The 20,122-nt window shown below is 43.9% G+C and overlaps 1 protein-coding gene across 11 annotated transcripts in view; it reads left to right on the top strand.

Annotated features, from left to right (window-relative positions):
• Positions 1 to 272: 272 nt before the first annotated feature.
• Mbnl2 (muscleblind like splicing regulator 2) overlaps positions 273 to 20,122 on the top strand; it is a 144,232-nt gene continuing 124,382 nt past the window's right edge. For all 11 annotated transcript variants that reach the window (XM_074043107.1, XM_074043113.1, XM_074043114.1 and 8 more), the window contains exon 1: positions 273 to 483. The gene's annotated coding sequence lies outside the window, so the exon portion shown is untranslated. The remainder of the gene's footprint in view (positions 484 to 20,122) is intronic.

Genomic DNA, 20,122 nt, shown 5'->3' with positions numbered 1-20,122 from the left:
GGCTGTCTGCAAGCGTGTTTTCCTGAGCCACCCCTCTTCTGCGCTGCCAATTGTGTGCCACTTTGTCTTGGAGCTCTGATTGCTTTCTTCGGAGAGGGAAATTCCTCTTTCATCAGTATGGATGCACTGTTTTCAGACGCTGCAAGCGCTGTGTTGCTGTGTCAGTCATCCTATGAGGGCCAGTTTCCGACGAGGGGCACTGACGAGCTGGCCTGTGATTGGCTGGCCGCGGGGGGCGGGGCCTGCGGGAAGGCAGGGCTGCAGCGCACAGCAACAGAGTTTAGACTGTCTTTGCTTCATCATCTGAAGGTAAAAATTTCCAGGCACGGCAGGCAGGCGGCTTTCCGAGCACAGCACGGGCGAGGAGAACTGTTTGCACGCACATTGCTTCCTCATGATGCAGTGGAGAAGCCTGGGCCACTTGGTTTTGCCAGATGTTCCTGGGGTTACTGTACAGGGAGAGGACAAGCAGAGCTAAAGAAGGTAGGAGAACCCCCGCCCTCTTTTTTTTTGTTGTTTTTTTTGAGTGTGTAAAGAGTTTGCTGCAGTTTGCTGCATTCCATGTGTGTCGCTTAGAGAAGCCGGGGAGACTGGATTCCAGCAACTCCACGTAATACTCGCAGGCCAGCTTGGAGTTTTACGTAACATTTTTGATCTGAGAAGAAGAAATGGCAAAGCTTGAATCTGTGCCTCCTGTTTGGGGGTAAAGGCAGAAAGCCGAGTTTTTAGTTTAAAGACTAGATCCGCTTCGTATTTATTTATTTATTTTTTAAGAAAGCATTTGAAATCTCGGGAGCAGCACTCTTATTTTCTTGTTATAGAAAATGTTCACGCCGACATAAAGTTTACAGAGATCCAATTATTTGAAAATAGACTTACGATTAAGCATTTAAAAAAAAACTTCATGATAATCATCAGTTGAATGTTGGGGCCACAAATATGTCTATCTATTGGCAAGGAGGGACCTCCCCTAGGTTTTAGGGAGCATTTACAGTGCTCCGGCTTGATTTGAGTTTCAAAAGCACATTTTGAACCACCGAGCTTTCTGGCAAGTTTTGGATACTGTAGTTTCAATGTTTACATTTCTTTTCCTGGCACGTCTGAGCCTTTGTTTCCAGCTTAAAAGTGGAGCCAGTATACTCAAAAGTAAAGCTAGGTTAATAGTGCTTATTGCAATTATCTGATCTGTATGCATTTTTAATGAGAACACACAGCCAGCAGAATAATTTAATGAGAGCAGGCTAGCTTTCAAAGCTGGGTTTTCACGGTGCCCAACCATATCAACTTTCTTGCCGAGAAGCAGCGGTGAGAAATGATGGAGAAGATTTATTTTTAACATACTTGGCCCAGGAGAAGGAAAGGATGTATTTGTTAAAGAATTCTTTTTTGCCCTTTTCCGTTTTAAATTTCTGCCTGGCCGGCGTGAGGAAACTGCTTTTTGTTAGGCCTGGGGAGCATGTGTTTACAATAAACGTGTAACATTTTTAGAATAGTTAGCAAGCACTGAAGCGAAGAAAAAAAAAAAAAATCTGAGTTGCCTAACTGCCACCACGGTGTTTCAAAAGCATTACTGTCTCTTTAAAAGACAAAGGTTGAGGATAGATACTATTAATTAAGAATATGTGTATCAGAGGACAATATGGTAAAAAAAGCAGTGTAAGAGAGAGGACATTCTTACAATCTCTAAGCAAAAGGAAGTTTCTTCCACTCTCCTGCTTGGTTTGGAGGGGCAGCAGTGCTCACTGAAAGAAGGGCAATGCCACGTCGATTCTTCTAGACTCACTGTTTTTACTTTCAAGGAGAAGTGCAGGACACTAGCCCAGAACTTCTGACGTCATCCCCCAACTATTTCTGCTGGGTTTTCTTTTATTCGGCTTGTGGAGAGAAATAGTTCTTCTATGTCCTGGCCAGGAACATTCTCACTCCCGACTGGCAGGACCTGAGTTTTTGTCTTTGCATTTTAACCTGTCCTTTTTGTAAACCTGCAACCCATCCCCCTCAGAAATAGGGTACCTTTTCCCACCTGCCTCCCCCCCCAGCACAGGTTTTCTGCAGGCTTCTGGCTTGGCTGCTGAAAAGCCCTGGGGAGCTGAGCTCGGCTTTTTTTTCTGGCCTGACTTCCCCATGGTACACTGCCACCTGTGTGGACCTTCCCCAGGGCCTCGTTCCCACTTCTCCTGGAGCCATTATCTAGGCTCCAGGTTAAGCCACCAAGTTCAAGGGTAGTTGTGATGGTGGGAACAGCTGCTTTTATAGATAAAGCCCCAGGTCGTAGGGCAGATGGCCCAAAGGAAATAAAGTACAATTAACCCATGTCACAGGTGGCACTTGGTCTTGTTCGTATGGCTTGGGGGAAGGTTAGTGTTTACTAGGCCACCTTTGAAGAAAGAATTTTGGTTAGGACACAGTGGAGTTCACACTCCCACTTTCCCACCAATTATATAGCCTTGAGCAAGTGCCTACCTCAATTTTTCTATCTCTTAATAGAACTGAATAATACATGCTACACTTTCTCTCAGAATTCCATCATTTTAGGAGACCTTGACCTTGTACCAAAAAAAAAAAAAAAAAGTTGTTTGTCTCTTGGCACAATAAGCTATTTAAAGTACAAAGGGATGAACCTGGGTATTAAAAAATCAGTTGACATGCCTTGGGGTATTAAGATACATGTCATATATGAAACCCTTCACTCTGTGCTCATGGGAATTTTCTAGGACTATTTATCCCGTAGGCCAACAAATAAAATTTCCAAAGAAATCAGAGAATATGTTTGCATTTTCCCCATCAATCTAATATACTAGAAGATGCGTAAACCAGACCAGTCTTGTGAGAGGCCTCGTAGTGCCCAAAGCTTTTAGTGCTATTTTTACTTTGACTTTTGTATTAAATTTGTGAAAGTAGAGTGACTATGAAAGAAAACAAGAGGAAAGGAGAAAAATATGCTTGTGAAATATCCTGGTCATGTAGCCTTACTGCTTAACAGCCTGCCTTCTCTCTGCTCATTGTTTTAATTTGCTGTTGCTATGGTAAAAACAAATCAATATCACATGGCTGCCAGCCAGTCCTGTGCTCTGGGAGCGCCAGAGACATTCACGATCAGGTACTCAAGATTCCAAGCAAGAATTGGGAGAGAGGGTTTAGGTGTTGAGTGTAAGAGAACTCCTTAGATGAGTAAGGTCAATCTTGCATTTATTTTTCCCTTCCTTTCTTTCTGCACTCTCCTACTGATAATTAGAAAAAAGATGGGAAGAAAGGCATATTGATTTGTTTACATTTTTCAAAATAACAAAACAGTAGCCACACAGAAATAAGTAGGAGGACCTGGCAAGGAGTAAGGGGTTTTGATTAGTGGAAAGAAGCTATAAGTGCAAGACAAGTTGGCTATTGAAAACATAGTGTGGGGGGCCATTAGTATCTTCCAGTGTAGCTGCACATCAAAACTGCTTAAGTCAGAAAGAGCTATCAGGTCATATCAGGCAGAGAAACCTGGTAACTAGGGAGCAGGTGGGCAGTGGAGGTGAGGTGAATGGTGCTATGGAAAGGCAGGGGCCTTAAAATCACAGGAAAGCCAAGCCATAGGTCAAAAGTCAGGCCAGGTGAGCAAGAGCCCCAGAGGCAGGGCACAAAAGGGAGAAAAGACAATTCATCCTTTTCTCAAAAAGCTGTGGAGGCCCAGCCTGAAGGCCTAGAGAGGCACGAGGAGAAGAGGCTGTAGAGAGGAGTAAGGTTCATGAGCACAGGCGTACTTTCTGGAAGGATCCACTGAATTGGATGGACCTAATTGAATTACATGCTCACTGCTTTGTGGACCAAGTTACCTCACTCTTTGGAAGGAAGTCTCCTGGAGAAAGAAGCAGGAAGATGTGAAGACATAACCAGGCTTTGTAAATCATTTACAATACTATATTTTCTTCAGCTCTTAACTCAGCTCCATTTTTTTCCCCCTTTTCCTTCTTGGAAATGTGCACAAACTGTTCCTTGCAGCTGTGGTCTGAATTGTAGACAGTGTCAAAGGTGATACTTAGCTGGGTTTGCATTAGGCCTGTGCCTCCCACTGCAGGGCATTGTCTGTGAACACTAGGCCCCGCCTCTGCCTCTGCCTTGAGAGTGAAAACAGGTGTGAATGGTAAGGCCTTAGGCTTTCTTTTGTGGACTTGAGCTCAGAGGCTGGCAGACAAGTTTTCTGCTGGCCTATTCCCTTCAATACAGCAGAAAAACGCTAGGTAATAAAAGTGGGCTCAACAATGTACCTTAGTGTTTTGACAAAGACCGCATTGTCTAAGGCGTATTGGATCAGCACTTTCCATCCATCAGTCAACAAGTGTTTGTTGAACACCCTTTAGGCTGGTTCTTGCTGTTTAGTTAGAATACCAGATTACCTAGGGCCTGCCTTTGTGCGTGTGCACACACATGCACAGTACAGAATTGTAAGTTTCAAAGGCTTTAGCACCATCACTGTTGACTGATATTAATTTAGTGTTGTTGATCATCAGGTGTCGATTTTAGACTAGGAGGTGCTTTTGGTGTTGGGGGAAAAACAAGAGGAGGAGTTTTGAGGTTTAGATATCTGTGGTATATACATTGATCTTTTATTGTATTTCTCAGTGTAAGCATGTTTAAAATAACAGAGGTGCGAGACTAGCAATAGACCTATCAGAATAGTGGGAAAATCCAAAATTTAAGGCTATTGGGAGCAATTCCTGAGTCTCAGGAACCTGAGTTTCAGCCTTGAAGTGACTGGGAACCACAGGGGCACATCATTTATGAAGCCTTCAACGCCAGCCAGTCAACAAAAGGAAGTCTTAGAGCCTCTCCCACTTCTGAGCCATCATGAGGCTCCCCCAAGGCACCCAGTGCAATTAGCTCACCTTGTCCCCATCCCTGCAAGGAAACCTGATGCCTGACTCTGGAGGTTTATACTTCCCCACAAGTGGTTGTTGTTTTATTTGTATGGTGTGTGTGTATGTGTGTGTGTGTGTTTCTTCTTTAAAGCAGAGTTCATTATAAAAATTGATATCCTCTTTTAAAATTAAATTGTTTTATCGGTAATGGCTTATTTTGGGGTTCTTTTCTCTCTAACATATGAATTAACATCCCTTCTCTGAGCACAGACAAGTTGCAAAGGTTTAGGGACCTGGTTAGGAGAAGAGCTGAGGGGGAAACTGAGGATGTAGTTAAGAATTAAAGAATTTTTTTTTAGTCCTGGTTCATGGCAGACTGAAAAGCAAAGCCAAGGTTTTGAGCATGGGGCATGCTGGTGGTGGTTGCAGAGCTTGGGGTGGTAAACCACCTTGGAGGAGGAGGCAGCAGGCCACACTGACACACTGCTGCTTTGGTCTTGAGTACTCTGCAATCCACAATAGCTAGGGAAGGAGATACTTACAAACAAGATAAGAATAGTTAAGCACACAAATGCCTTCTGAAGGATAATTAACATATGTGGCTCCTTCTACTTTACAAAGGAGGGGCTTTCACTGGCATTATCTCAATTAACAGTTCAAACATAGAGTTAAAAAGCTGGAACCTAAAATTAGGGCACTCTGGCAAGGGTGTACTAACAGCCAAGTTATTACCCAGATTTTAAAAATCTTTAATTTGTTGATTGTTTTCCTGTGGTTAACTGACTTGAATTTTGAAGCACAGGAAAAACTTAGACATGGGCAGATGCATGTCAACATCTCCTGTCCCCAAATGCTTTCCTAGACAGCATGTCATTTTAAAGGAGGCTTTGGAATCCCAGGGAGCCTAAAAGCCAGGACAGAGCAAAAAGAGAGGGGGATTGCTCAGCTCGGAATGCTGGACAAAGCCAATGCTGGCTCCCAAAGCCATCCCAGCCACATAGCAGTGAGATGCTTCTAGAACATACCATTCAGCAATGGTTGTAAATGGCCTACAAACCTTCCTCCCCCACTTTCCACCCCGTGGAAATCCAAAGTCAGCAAGGAAACGAAAATTCAGAGCATCTCATAGAGTTTTCTTAAGTCTGCAGAAAAGTAGGAAAGAAATTAATATTTTAGGAACACGTGTTATAAACAAGGCACTTTGCACACATATTCTCATGTAATTTGAACCTTAGAAGAGCCAGAGGGCCCCTACAAATTACCATGATTCCCAGTTGGCTGATAGAACAAGGAAGTCTCCTAAAGACTCAGTGACACACCTGTGACCCCACAGCTGATACTTGGCCCAGTCACTGCTTAAACTCAGGCCCACAAGACCCCCAAGCCCTGTAAGTAGGCAGCATTTTAGTTTCAGCTGAACAAATACAATTGAGAAAGTAAAAACAATTCATTCATGGAAAGAAAGCAAAGCTGAAGTTGTGAGTGGGCGATCAATTATGGTAGAAATCTGAGATCTACTTTATATACTTCACATTATAACGTATCTTACACGTGTGTGTTATTTCAGGTTTTATGCTTAAAGTTCATAAACCCTCCCTCCTAACCCCCTCCTTCTGTTTTAATAACTTTTTTTGGCGGGGGGCGGGGGGTGGCACTGGGGTTTGAACTCAGGGCCTTGCACTTGCTTAGGGAGGTGCTCTACCACTGAAGCCACTCTGCCAGACCTCCCCTCCTTCTGTTTTACAAATTAAATGAAAACCGAACTTGGGAGAGGTTAAACAACATGCTAAGTCTTGTTAGCCAAAAAATGAAACGTTAGTCCTCAAACCTATGGGAAAGTATGCATATGATATTTAATGAGATAAATGAAATTACGCTGAAGTCTAACTTGGACTTTTCTTGTAATGCGTGTTGCATCGTTGAGTAGAGCCCAACCCTAGCAATTTTAGGAAGACAGTAATGTTTTTAATTAAGAGATTGAGCTATTCTAAAAATCTATAAATTTCTGGCATCCTAAATGCAAGCTTCAATTAATCAAACTAAAAGTATTGGTGAGTCATATATTACATAAATGATTTAGTGCTATAATTTTAATGTTCTGAGAGGTCAGGAAAGGAGAGCTGTGTTTAGGTTGGAGTAATAGATAGGGCTTCGTGGAGGAAGAGCTATGTCCTCTGGGTCTAAGTGGATATATTTTGTTCAGATCAGCTTTCTAATGTGGAATGTCCATACTCCCTCCAGGCCAGGGGCAAGATTTTTCACTGGTAAAGAAACAGTTGAACTTGCATCTTATATATTATTTAGCTTATCCTTTTTAAATGTCAATTTTCATGTATGTTTGATAATGTACAGAACATGTTAGTATTGTTATGCAAGCATACCATTGATAAATAAGTAACTTTATGATTTCTTTTTTCTGCTAAAAAGTGTCTGATATAGATGTATGGCCAAAAAGCTTAAAGAGCCAGTGGTCAAAATCCCAGGAAGGAGGACGATGTAGCCCATGGGCCCATGAGGAAGCTTGCCTTTGGAAACAGGGAGTACATATTAGGGAGCAGTGGGAAATAAGCCTTCATGGAAGGGCTGGTATCAGAATAGGGCAGAGATAAAAAGCCATGCAGCAGAGCTTAATGTCATTACCTATAACCTAAGTCTAATGCTTTATCAAGATTCACTTGGAACTTGTAAGATATGGTTAGCGGTTAGAACATTTATAACAGCGATGCCACTGGCCAGAAAACTTTTGCAATATTCTGGGTTTAATGTGGGAAGGAGGTGCATGAGGTTGGCTGGGGAAGAATGGGGGAGAAAATGCAGATCTAAAAGGCATCTTGAAGGAAAAATAGCAATGCTGGTAAGAGCTCGGGAAAGGCAAAATGACAGTTCAACTTCTTATTCTTTTCTTTCTTTTTTTTTTTTTTGATGGTACTTGGGCTTGAACTCAGGGCCTCATGCTTGACAGGCAGGTGTTTTAGACAGAACAATTTCTATCAGAAGATATATTGATGGTACCATGACTGAAATAGAGTAGACAGAATAAGAGACTGACCGATGGGAATAAGATTGGAGGAAGAAAGAGGATGAATTTTTAATTTGGAGCATGGTGTTTGTAACTAATAAAGGAACATGAAAGTGAAGATATCTTATAGACACTTGACAAAGTAGGATGGAGAACAGCATAGACACCAGGCTGCCAATGGAAACCTGAGACAGCTGTATTAACCCCATTTGCAGCCATGGATGGCCACAGCACATGGAAGAAGGCAGCCTAAAGATAGACAGGCAGATGACTAAGGATGAACCTTTTGAAAGGCAGCCAGTAGCCTTGAACAAACTAAGCTAGCAAAGAATCAGAAAAGCAAGTGCCTACAAAAGATTGAAGATGTTAAAAAAAAAAAAAAGTAAGCAATCCTATCAAGCACCATAGCCCAGCTTCCATGACCACATTGGAACTGTGGCCTCCTGCACTTAGTTTTCCCTCTCTGACATGCGTCTATAGCAATGGTTCTCTTAGAGACAAACACTGGTTCAGGGTCATTTGTAGAGCCACAGAATACTGGATGGATAAGGGAACATTTATAGCTGTATCTTCCATATGTATAGGTGCTGTTTGAAAAGTAGATCTTCACTAATAACTAAAGGGAAGCATGAAATAAAAACCAACAATTATCAAGACTTCTGCATTAATCTTTCAAAATCTGTTTTGGAGGGGAGGTTACTGGGTAAGATAGGAATTCTAGAATGATTGGAAATATCACTAATGTGGTCAGTGGTCATTGTGTTCTCCAAGACCCTGGGGATTCCTTTTTCCTGGATCTAGCAGATATAGATTGAACCCACCCATAAGGGCTACTCCGAAGGAAATAGACTTTCAGAATGAGAAAGTCCTTGGAAGTATTTGATACCCTCTTGCCAGACTCCTCTAGGGACTAAACCTGAATAGCACTTCTCCAAGGTCCATGTGCCTATGAATCACCTGCTAGTAAAGATATAAGTTCCAATTCAGTAGGTCTGGGGCGAGGCCAGTATTCTGCTTTGCTAGCAAGCTCCCAGAAGATGAAGATGATGGGGCTTATCCAGAAGGGAGGCTCTGGAATAATACAGTGACTGCTTTGCAGAAATGTACACAGAAGCAGGTAACTGGGTCTAGGATGGATCATTTGAGGACTCTGGGTAGAGCTGGAGGCCAGTACTTATGTCATCATCCAAGAAGCTTCTCCAAGCTACTCAGGCACTTTGAGGAATGGAGGTTGGACTGATGTCACCCACCAGCCCTCCTCCAACTCAGGTAAGGACAAAGGCAAGGATTTCATTAGTGTCAAGCAGCTCTGTAGCTATACATACACACCCAGTGTGTGGCTGTCCTCCATGCCCAAGGTGTCTCTTGTCTCTGTGAACACAGACTCATAAATTCCACCCCCCCAACAATTTGGTTACTACCTCCAGAGAAGGCTGGCGTGTTTGCACATCTGCTGCAGAGACATTTTTTCCCCCCTAAGATACATATGTGTTGGAAATCAGCCTTGAATACCCCTTTTCACTAGATGGTGACAGAGCCAGAGCCCAGAAGTCGAATGTGTTCTCTTCAGGCCTCACACCCTCAGTGAATGAATTCAGGGAACTCTGACAAGCTCATTAAGGTACAGATAATGCCTTTCTCCCCTCACTTTCCTCAAAGAATATGAAGAGAAAGCATTGTGTGGCATTGCCATTGCACTGGGTTAAACATGCCAGGTTTAAAGTCATTTAGTATAAATGAAGGCACCATTAGAGCAGATAACTGTCTAAGGTAGCAGACTCAGTGAAAGGCCCAGGCTTGATTGGAAACATCCAACATCGCATTGCAAGTCTTGTATATTGTGTGCCCATCTGTCCTCTCTTCCCTTGGGGGCTTCTCTTTCTGTGGCCCCCTCTTTCCTAGAGCCAGGAGTGGAGCTAGGCTGATTTGAAGGAAGTCTTCCCGCCCAGTTGCCCAATCGGTCCATACACAGATGGCTCGGGGTTTTAAGCTTTTTTAATTGACCAATAACCTTTGTGGAATGAGATGGAGCAAATGTTTATCGAGTTTATTGAATGCCTACTGTGTGGCAATCCATCCATCAATTCAGTTAGAATGTTTCACAAAGAAAGTGAAAACTCAGAGATACCTAGTGATCTGCCAAGGTCACACACTGACCTGTGACAGAGCAGAGGGAAAATATACATTGGTAGGATCCAAACACCCAGACCGCATCCAACAGTCCCTATTTGGGGGTTACAAAAAAAGCTGTTTTCTTTAGGAAAACTTTCACGGAAACAAGTAATGTTAGTTGAACTAACTAAATAAGTAGAACAGAACCAAGCAGTTACTGGCATACAGTGCCAGGAGTCCCTCCTCACAAAGGGACTTGGGACATGGCCAGAAGTGGCGAGGGCATCCTATTATTTCTGATTAGCTGGCCATTTTGTTACTTGTGAATCTTGTGTGCGTGTGCCTAATGAAACTTAACCTAATGGGTCTCAACTTAGAAACACCTGGAAGAGTTCATTAAAGGTTCATTATCAACTGCAAAGCCTTTAGAAGAGTGAGATGTTCTGTGCTGTCTTGACTTTGCTGTCTGAGGGAGTCTTAGCAATCCCTTTTCATCATCCTGGACTTTCCATCCCTGTGTGGTGTGCTTCCTTTTAGGCACCGCCACGGAGGGCATGCACTTCTCTTTAGCTGCCAGGGATGCCTGCTGCCCGCTCCTTCTGATTCTCTCCTGGCAGTCTTTGCCTGCTCCTGAGCTGACCCATGCTCTCCTTCCTCCTGTTCTGCACCCAGCTCCCAATCTGTCCCTAGCATCTCAGCTAAATGGCACACATGGATGCCCACATTTCTAGGGTTCTCTTCATACCTGTGTCTTCTAGGGTGCACGGGATGATTGATTCCCCGTTAGGAAACCCATCATTTGAGCCCCAGAATATCTGCTTCCTGGCAGCCACCACAAAGACCATCCCCTCCGGAAACAAAACAAGCCCTATCTGTAAAGTTTCCCTTTTTCTTTTCTTTAAAGTTCTCTGGTACAACTAGGCTGCAATTAAGAGGCAGGATCAAAGGGGCTGGCGTCCTCTGGAGCTGCTGGGACCAGCAAACAGCTTTGGTCTTTTTAACTACTTACTTCCCACGACTTGTATCCCAGCTGCCGCCTGGTTGCTCCAGGCGCTCAGGGACCAGTTCGGGAGTTGCTGCTGGGAAGATATGTTAGAATCAGTGGAAGAACTTTGCACACTGCACAGATGAACATCACAAGGGAGCTCTGAGTAGCGAGGTACCTGAGGGATCATCCAGCACAGGTCATGTCTACCCTCTGCCATAGCTGTGATAAGCAGTTTGGGACTGTTATATATCTTCCCCTAGTGACTGGACAAACACAGGCGCCCGACACAGGCAAGCCCAGCATTTGGTGAGAACATGCTTCCTCGTGCTGAAACAGGGAGCTCCCATGGCTTCACTTCTCATCCTTGTTCAGGACTTTGGAGTAACCCCAAGCAGGTCAGATTTTTTTTTTTTTTCCAGCAGGCCACCCCTTTGCAGTCGAGGATGTCCAGTTTCCTCCGACAGGACCAGTATGGTGCCTTTCTGACTCAGGCTATACTTCACTTATGCAATCCCAGACATGAAATTTTTCTGGCAGCTTTGGCCTGTCGTTGAGCCATTTTGAACATCGGACTGGCAACGAGAAAGCAAGGGGTGGGGCTCTGCATTTTCCCTCGCTCAGGCCCACAAACAGTGGGAAGAGCTGTTTGATAAAGATGGAGCGGGACAGACACCTTCCATACTGCAAGGGATACCTTAAAATTGCCTTCGGGCCCAATGGTAAGCTGTTGTCACCTCTAGAAATACCTGCCAGCTTGTTGCATATTGGTTTGCAAAAACCATGGTAGATGGACAGGTGACAGACAGACAGACAGAGATTTAGATAGATAGATAAACAGAGATGCATCATCACACAATTTGAATAACACAATGAGTTTTCAGAGACAGAGGCACGTTTCGGGTTTCCTTTTGCTTTGCTGTTCTGAGTTTCTTGACCCCAGCACAAGGTGATCATTTCCACAGTAGTACTTGGTCCTTCTGAGCGCCCCTGTGGCTCTGATCACTACACACTCTGCCATCAGTAGGTGCCAGGGTCACTCCAGGAACTAATTAATCGCAGCTACAGTCAACAGCGGGCTGCACTAACCTGCCCTCCTTCCTCCAGGCAGAGAAACCAGGAAGGATTTTCTCCCTCAGCTCCGCCCAGGCCCACTCAGGGACACCCTGAGCAAACAAAGGGAAGGGGAGGAGGGTGCCCAGCCGGTTCCCTGCTAGGGACCAGGTGGTAATCTAGTGACTGCCAGAACCTGGTCTGCGCATGCCTTTCAGACTTGCTCTGAGACAAGCTTTCTTAGGGAAATTCTCAGGTTGATATTTAACCTACAGATCCATAGGCCCTCCTCTCTCTTTCTCTTTCTCTCCATTGCTAGCTCTCTTAAAGCCCTATACACCTTGTCAGTGCTCTGCCATGTTGAAAACTTGCCTTTTTATGAAAACTGCCAATTTTCTAGCTGTTCACTAAAGAGCATGAGTTCCCCCACGTCAGAGTGAAATGAATGTTGTCTAACTCAAACCACACTAAATAATTGATCAGAACAAGTAACCGAGAGGAGGGGCGATTTCCGGAAACACTGAGAGCCAAGAACCCGAGATGTGAAGTTGGACCGTTTGACACCACGTACCTGCTGGGTGGAATGTTAGTCTCCTTGGCCAGATGCTTCTGGGTCTTGGGTTAATTTTTTTGTGGCTGTGGAGTTGTATCTGTTGTTCTGATCTCTTTCTACATTGCTCAGTTAGAGGATAAAGTAAGGAAAGCTATCCACAGACCTGCATGCTTGGTCAGATCAGCAAATGGAGTCCCTCTTGGAGGTACTCAGGAGTGGCACACAGTAGCCTAAGGTCCTCTGTGGTCCTTTCCTACTGGGCCTGAAGCTGCTTAGCCCAAGGGTGCAGTAATGGCCACAGGAATGCCTTTGTCGTTCAGTTTGGCAGAACCCAGTGAAATCCCGGAGTTAGATCGGTCTATGATACTGTCTTACTCACTGGTTAAACACAGAGAAAAAGAAAAGAGAAATCAAAACCATATGTTTCATACAGTATCAGGCTCCTGGTGAACGTGATAATAAATAATCCCTGGGCCCCTCTCCACACACTTGCACGTCATGGGCCCCAGAGGGACCTGAGCTGGCCAGAGCTGGAGAAGGCAAGGAAGGGTGACTGTTTGTGTCCTTCCTCAAAATGGCATGTGGCTGGAACCTTCCAGCCTCCAAGAGTCAACAGAACAAGGATGGCGGTGACTGACTTGTTTCCCTCCTGCATGTATTCCTTCTTCCCTCACATTTGCAGGATTGAAAATTAGAAACACTTTCTCCTACACACAAAATTACTCCCTCACACACACTTTCTCCCCCTGCTTTGGAATGGCAGTTGCTGCCAGAGAAGACTTCTAGAAGGAGAACACATGCTGTCCTAGAGGAACAGCCAGGGCCTCACTTCAAATGAGGCCAGCAAGGGTGTCTGCCCACAGGAGCATGACGACCCTTAGGGACCTCCAGGGACTCCCAGGATCCCGTGAATTTCTTATTTCTTAACCTGGGTGCAGCTTACACAGATGTGTTCGCTTTGTGAAAATCCAGTCAGCTGGACACTTAGGATTTGTGGTCTTTTCTGTTTTTAATAAAAAGTGTTTTTAAAAATGTGGCTAGCTCCCTTGTACTGGCCATTTTAAGAAAACTCCTGGGAAAGGCTGCTATAGCTTTCGTCTTCTTCCTCTCAGGCCTCCCAAACTCATCTCTTTCTCTTCTTTCCCTCTGGGCTTCTGGAAATGGGTGTCTTAGGTACCAGAAACATCAGTAATACCACTAATAACCAGAACAGCCAGTTTGTCCTCCCTAGCCCAGGCCATGGGATTTTAATGCACCCTTGGAACTTGAAAAGAAAGGATATTGCACTGTTAAATAACAACAACAATAATGGTGATGATGATGTTAATAATAATGGCACACTGTTACCAAATCACTTGGAACTTTATCCCCTTTGTATAAACTACAATGACGGTGTTCAACTCTGGAATTTTGGGAAGATTTGTTGAAACGAAATCCCGGAAGAGCCTTGCCCACAGTGAGGGCCCCTTTGTCAATGAGCTGGGGCTGTGGACATTGTCAATTTAATCTTGACCTGCTGTGCCACAGCAAATGTATTCTACTTAATATTTAAGTTTTTTCTTGGCTATAGGAAAATTTTCCAAAGAAAAATACCATATGAAAGGTATAGGAAGAGAGAAAAGTATTTCTTAAATCTTCCCATTTCCTGTTCCCTCATGGTATTTATTTAGACTCTAGTGTGAGGTGTAAGATGTGTGGATAAATTGCCACAGTGAAGGTCATCCTTGCCACAAGGATGCCTGTGAATAGATTACTACCATGTAGGCAAGGCAGGGAAGGCTTCCTGGAGGAGGCAACACTGATGTGGCCTTGAAAGATGGGTGAGATGGCAAGGAATGTCCTTGGAAGTCCTCATGCAGCCTTTCCGGAGCATGAGGGTTGCAGTTCAGGGAGCACTTGGTAGAGACTCAATTGTGGGTGACCTTGAATGTCACCCCATGGGGTTTGGTCCTCATTCAGAGTCCAGCAGAGAGCTGCCACATGTTTCTGGGCAGATGAGAGATGGGGTCAGATATAGTCCTGAAGGCAGGAGCTGGAATATGGCAGTGAGAGTCAGGCAGGAAGTGATGCCTCAATGCAGGAAACAACCAACTAAGAGCATGAAAAGTGGGACGCTGCAAGGTATCAGGAGAACAGAAAGTAAAACACTTAGAACACTTAGTTCAGTCGATGGAGACATGGCGGAAAGGGTTAGGATGAACTTGTTTGGGTTTGGTGGGGAGGAGGTGCTGAGCTGGCAGATGGTACCTGGCGCAGCTTTGAGCCTGAGGCAGTCACTGGGGATGGATGGGCTGAGGCCACAGGGAAGAAACTTTGTGAAAATTTGGAGGGGTGGGTTTGATTCTGCTTTAGAAAAAAAGATACAAAACATCAGATTAATTTGTAGGAAGGTGGTAAATTGAGGTCTAAATGCATCTCCGGGAAGCTACCAGAAGCTTTGTCTTGAAATGAGTTCTGCTTTGTTTTGAATAACTCTAGTGGGGAGAGGCCGACAGGCTGTGCCCATCCCCAGTCCTAATTAAAGACATGCTTTGTACCATTACAGGCTTAACTACAACACAGCAACCGCTGCTCCTTTCTAAAGTGTTATACAATGTCAGTCGTTGTATTTATTATCTTATTATTTTCCTTAGATTTTCGCTTCATTCCACTGGATTTCAACAAAGGATAATTCACAAGCCTAACCCTCTTCCCTTAATTCACAAAATCCACCACATATGGAATATTTAAAGTGCCCCATCGTAGCCACCCGTATGCAATCTAAACTTGAGCCAGTGTTTGGTAAGTCGTAGAATCTCAGTTCATGGGCTGCAGTGGAATGATTGAATTGTTTTATTATTTAGACAGGCATTTCTATAGATGATTATTATCCATGAGTCATACTTATAGAAATCCATAGTCCATCATCCACCCAGGGAGAGCCAGAATTTTCCATTATGATGAAAACAGAACTCATTTTCCCCCTGGGAGTGTAGACATTTCTCTGAAATTGTGCCTTAGTACTGAAGATAGGCCAGCTAAACCCCAACCCCTTCCACCAAGGATCTGGTTTCGTTTCAACTTCAGAGAAGAAGTTTGGCTGATGAAAGCAGGGGAAAGAGAGAGACTAGAGGAGAAACACATGAACTGGGAGTTATCTGGAGTGTCCTAAGTTAAAATAAGTTCTAGTTTCTTAATTGCTGTAAGATAGATACTGCTGGCTGTGTTAAGCTGTACAAAATGTACAGCACATCACCCAAAACGGATTGGCCTATTTCTTCGCCCTTGAGGGACCACTTGAAAACTAAATAAAAGAAAAGCACACCCTCAGTCAAGGCCAGAATGAGACTTGCAGCAAAAGGACAAAGTCTTATATTTGTACTACACTCACTTTGCCCAATCTCAACCCCAGGGTTGAGATTCCCTATACAGGGTTTTTTTCCATACCCAGTTCAAAAGCTTTTACCAGTGACTCCAAAAGTTGGTTTGGTTGTCTATACAAACTCATGTTTGGCCTCTGCCTCAGATTCAGATTTGGGATGTCTGAGGTGGGGCCCAGGAATCTGCACTTATTGCAAGAACACACAGTGATTAAGACACAAATTACTCACAGACCTCCTGGCACACAGGTTTAGAGATGATTCAAACCTTGCATTCAGATTCTGGCTCGATGCACAGCTTCAGGCAAATTTGGACATCTATTTGAACTTCAGTTTTCTCATCTTTGAAATGGGGATAACATGTACTCTTTGGGTGATGATTAGGATTATATAAATGAGAATTCTTATGTAAGGGACTTTTTATACTGCACAGAATAAACACTCACTGTGTAAGAGTTAAGATACGATTTTTTGGGAAGAGCATGACATTGTTGGAGGAAAACATACCAGCCATGCTGCAGGCACTCCAAGCAATTCCAGAAAGAGCAGCGACTTCGACATGAAGATTTTTGCAAATTCTTCAAGTCTTGTTTTCATTCACAGAGACCTTATTGTTCTTGTAGCAAAATGCAAAAGGCTTTACATTCTACGGAAGAATTTGATGCTAGACTTCTGGGAATGTTTACAATGGTGAGACACTGGATCATGCTATCATAGACTAAAGGGATCGTAGTATTGGAGGATGATTGAAATGCAGTTGCTTCTGAAAACAGTTTCTCATAGTGCATGTGTGAAAATGGAGCACTGGAACAAGCCTCCACAGTAGGCCATGCCTTGAGCTATTTTGGCACGGATAAAATTGATTCTGTCCTCACTCAGACTGATTTTAGGTTGTTTAAGCAGATGGTAATTGGATCATATTAGGACCCAACTCCTAACTTAAACTTTTGGAAAAAAATGAATGAATGAGTGGATGAATTTCCTGTGGGGCCAAGAAACACTCCTGACATCTGCCAGTCCACTCTTGCCCTTTGGTTTCTGAGGGAGGTCAGTGTCTTTGTTGCCCAAAGAATAAATAAGCAAAGATGCTTCCAGGTGCTTCCTGGACTCAGACCCCTGCCCCTCTTTTCCCCCTCCTCCCATTTCCTTCCTGGATGCGGTGACCCAGTTGCCTGTGTTGGAAGACTCAATGTCATATGTTCTTTTTTTTCCCCACTGAGAACCCATCAACAACAGAGAGACATTTACAAGTTAGGTATTTGCTGGAGCTCTGGGTCATAAGATTTGGGTCACACAGAAACAAGAGGAAAGAAGTGTGGCCTGGAGTCCATTTGATCAGCACAGAGGGAGAAATAAGAACAGAAAAGTGAAAGAGAAATTCAAAAATAGAAGAGGGTGTGAAAAATGGAAATGTATAATACTATGGACTCTAAATGTCTCAGATTCAGCTTTTATTTGGGAAGGATTTTGAGTTTCTCTCAGTCAAAATATATTTGCAAATATTCAGTCCATTATGAATATCTTCAAAAGGCTCAGTCCTTCCATTCAGAGAATATGGAGTAAAATCTGTGTGTCTGGTACACTGATGCTAGGTAAAGGAAGTAAAACAAAAGATGGGCACTCAGTAATCGAACTGAGAAGATTGGACAGATGTATACATATGAAGAGGCATGCACGGCTAAAGGTAATGGGGAGTCCTGAAGCTAACCCCACTTGGATTGGGTCCACATCCATTAAGCACATTAATGTTTAATGTGAGGTGGGAAAGAGAGAGAGAGAGAGAGAGAGAGAGAGAGAGAGAGAGAGAGAGAGAGAGAGAAGAAAGAGAGAGAGAAACCCCAAATTGAGTTGAGTAGATTGGTCATGATTACAATTAGGTAGCCTTTGCATTAGGTTTAGAAGGACGCAGATGCCTGAGTTAACTCAGGCAGGAGATAACTCGGAAGGAGCGTGGAATACATCCTGTGTCAAAGGAAACTGCTCAAACAAAAGCCAATAGGAGGAAGTGAGCTCTTACTGTGTACACACACAGGGTTCCTTGGAAAGGAAATTGCCTGACTCAGGACTCTTCGATGACTCCTGGAGCTACAAAGAAAGCCTGGGTGGATGCCCACAACCCAGAGAAGGTGTCGCTCCAATCCTGGGTCAGCTGTGAGGAAATGGGTAGGATTCTAGTAAATCCACCCTCATTCCTTAGAGTTCAAAAAACTTCATTTACAAAGTGTGTCTTGGGAACACCAAAGATAATTCCTTATGCTCTCCCTTGTTCTTTAGGATATTTGGATCTAAGATAAGTAGATGGTAGGCTCTTGGCTTGAATATCTTGCTCTCTTTACAGCCAGAGTTCGCCCATTCCTTTGGGTCCATCAGCTACCTGAGTATAGTGCATGCCTTGCTACCCATGTGGGTTGAAGATCAGGCCAAAAGGGATGAGGCCCTTTAATTGACTCCAAGGGGCTTTTACCTGCAGGCCTCTCAGCTAGACAATAATGGCATCAATACTCCATCACCTGTTGGAAATGTTAACGTAACCAGGAGCTTTTGATTTTGCGGGGCACAGTCTGGTGCCTGGGTCACATGGGAAACCCAGAGACACTCCCAGTTCCTGGGGACATAAGTGTATAGCAGAAGAACATACCTTCCAGTTTAGCATCATAGGAAATGGAATTTCCTGGGCCCCTGGAGTCCCAAGGGTAGATGGGGGCCTGTAATAGTCTTAAAAGTGCTCTGATGGAAAAGGACTTTTTTCCTCCTTTATGTTGATTGACAGTTTGAGCACAGTTAAGCTTGGATCTGTGGGATTGCTACGATAACTGGCATGGATGGTGGAGTCATTTTCCACTGACATCATTCTCTGAAAGTGGTTCTTGTGAAAGTTAAAAATGAAAATAGGCAGAAGAGGCTGAGAGGCTCCCGGCCTGTGAAGCAGGCAGCATCTTGCCTTCTGACTCTGTCTCCAGCTCAGGCTTGGTCTGAGCTCAGTGTTACCAACTCAGTCAACCTTCCCATATCCTACCCTAGGGTACTGGCTGCAGCCCATGTCTGTAGCAGACATGGGCAGAGTTTATAGGAAAGAAAACTGATCAAAAGACAAAACTTGAACCCATCAAGTTCTGCAAGAGAGAAGGATAGATGGATTTCCAATTTAGCCCAAGGCTAAAACAATCTAGGTCCTCCCTTTTTCTTATAGACTGCTCTTGGATGGTTCATTATTTAGTCAGTCAGCAAACCCAAAGCCAGTAGCCAACATGTACCAGGTGCATTCTAGGTGCTGGGTTAAATTGGCTCATCTGCTGGTTCTGAGGGTTCAGCAACAATGTCAACCTCAAAGAGATGAGAACTGTGGTAAAAGCAAAAAGGTCACAGTGGTCGGGGTCACAGCAGTGGCTCTCTGGGACAGTGGGGACAGGAGGCAGGACTCAGAATGATATTCCAAGAAGAGACATTTGAACTGGGCGCTGGAGGTTGCACTGAATACAGCAATCCAAGAAAGGGGACAAGAGTGTCACAATCCCAGTCTCCTCCTAATTAGCACGCTCCTGCTAATTAGTTGCTTCTGAGGCTTATCAAATCAAACTAAAACTAATGGGCAGTTGGGCATTGAACGGTTTTCTTTCTTTTTCTCTTTTTTGCTTGCTTTCTTGCTTCCTTCCTCTGCCAGGGAATACCACAGGAATTAACAGTTAAATTTGCCAGCAAAAAGCGTAATGTGATATGCAGAACAAGACTGTTATGCAGCAAGAATTGGGCCTGGAGATGTCATTTTTATCCTCTGTCACTGGTCTGGTTCTGGTACAGCAGCAAAGGGGTAGAGTAAAATTCCTCTGTGTGGATTTCTGCTTGTTTTTTCCCCACATTTCCATTTCGCACAGCATCAAAAAAGGCAAGCCAAGAAACCACACCCTTGTTCTTGGCCACCATGTGCACAGGATTTTACCCTCCCCTCCGACTAAAAAAGTGAGTAAATAAAAGACGACTTATCTCACATGACAGTGAACAGTGGTGGTTTCAAAAGTCCTCATAGTTTAAAGGCTAATTTACAGGATTAGGTCACAGGAATGCTTGTAAAATTCCAACATGATTCTTTTGTCCAGTTTATTTCATGTTGTACTAGCCACCAGAAATTTTGTAAAAATCCACTCCTAAAATATTTGCAATGATTTTGTGTGTCCTTGCATTTCAAACATGACTTCGGTAGCT

This window comes from Castor canadensis, chromosome 10 (genome assembly GCF_047511655.1).
Source record: "Castor canadensis chromosome 10, mCasCan1.hap1v2, whole genome shotgun sequence".
NCBI classification, from domain to species: Eukaryota; Metazoa; Chordata; class Mammalia; order Rodentia; family Castoridae; genus Castor; species Castor canadensis.
Note: the sequence above shows the minus strand (reverse complement) of the source record. Positions and strands in the feature narration are given on the sequence as shown.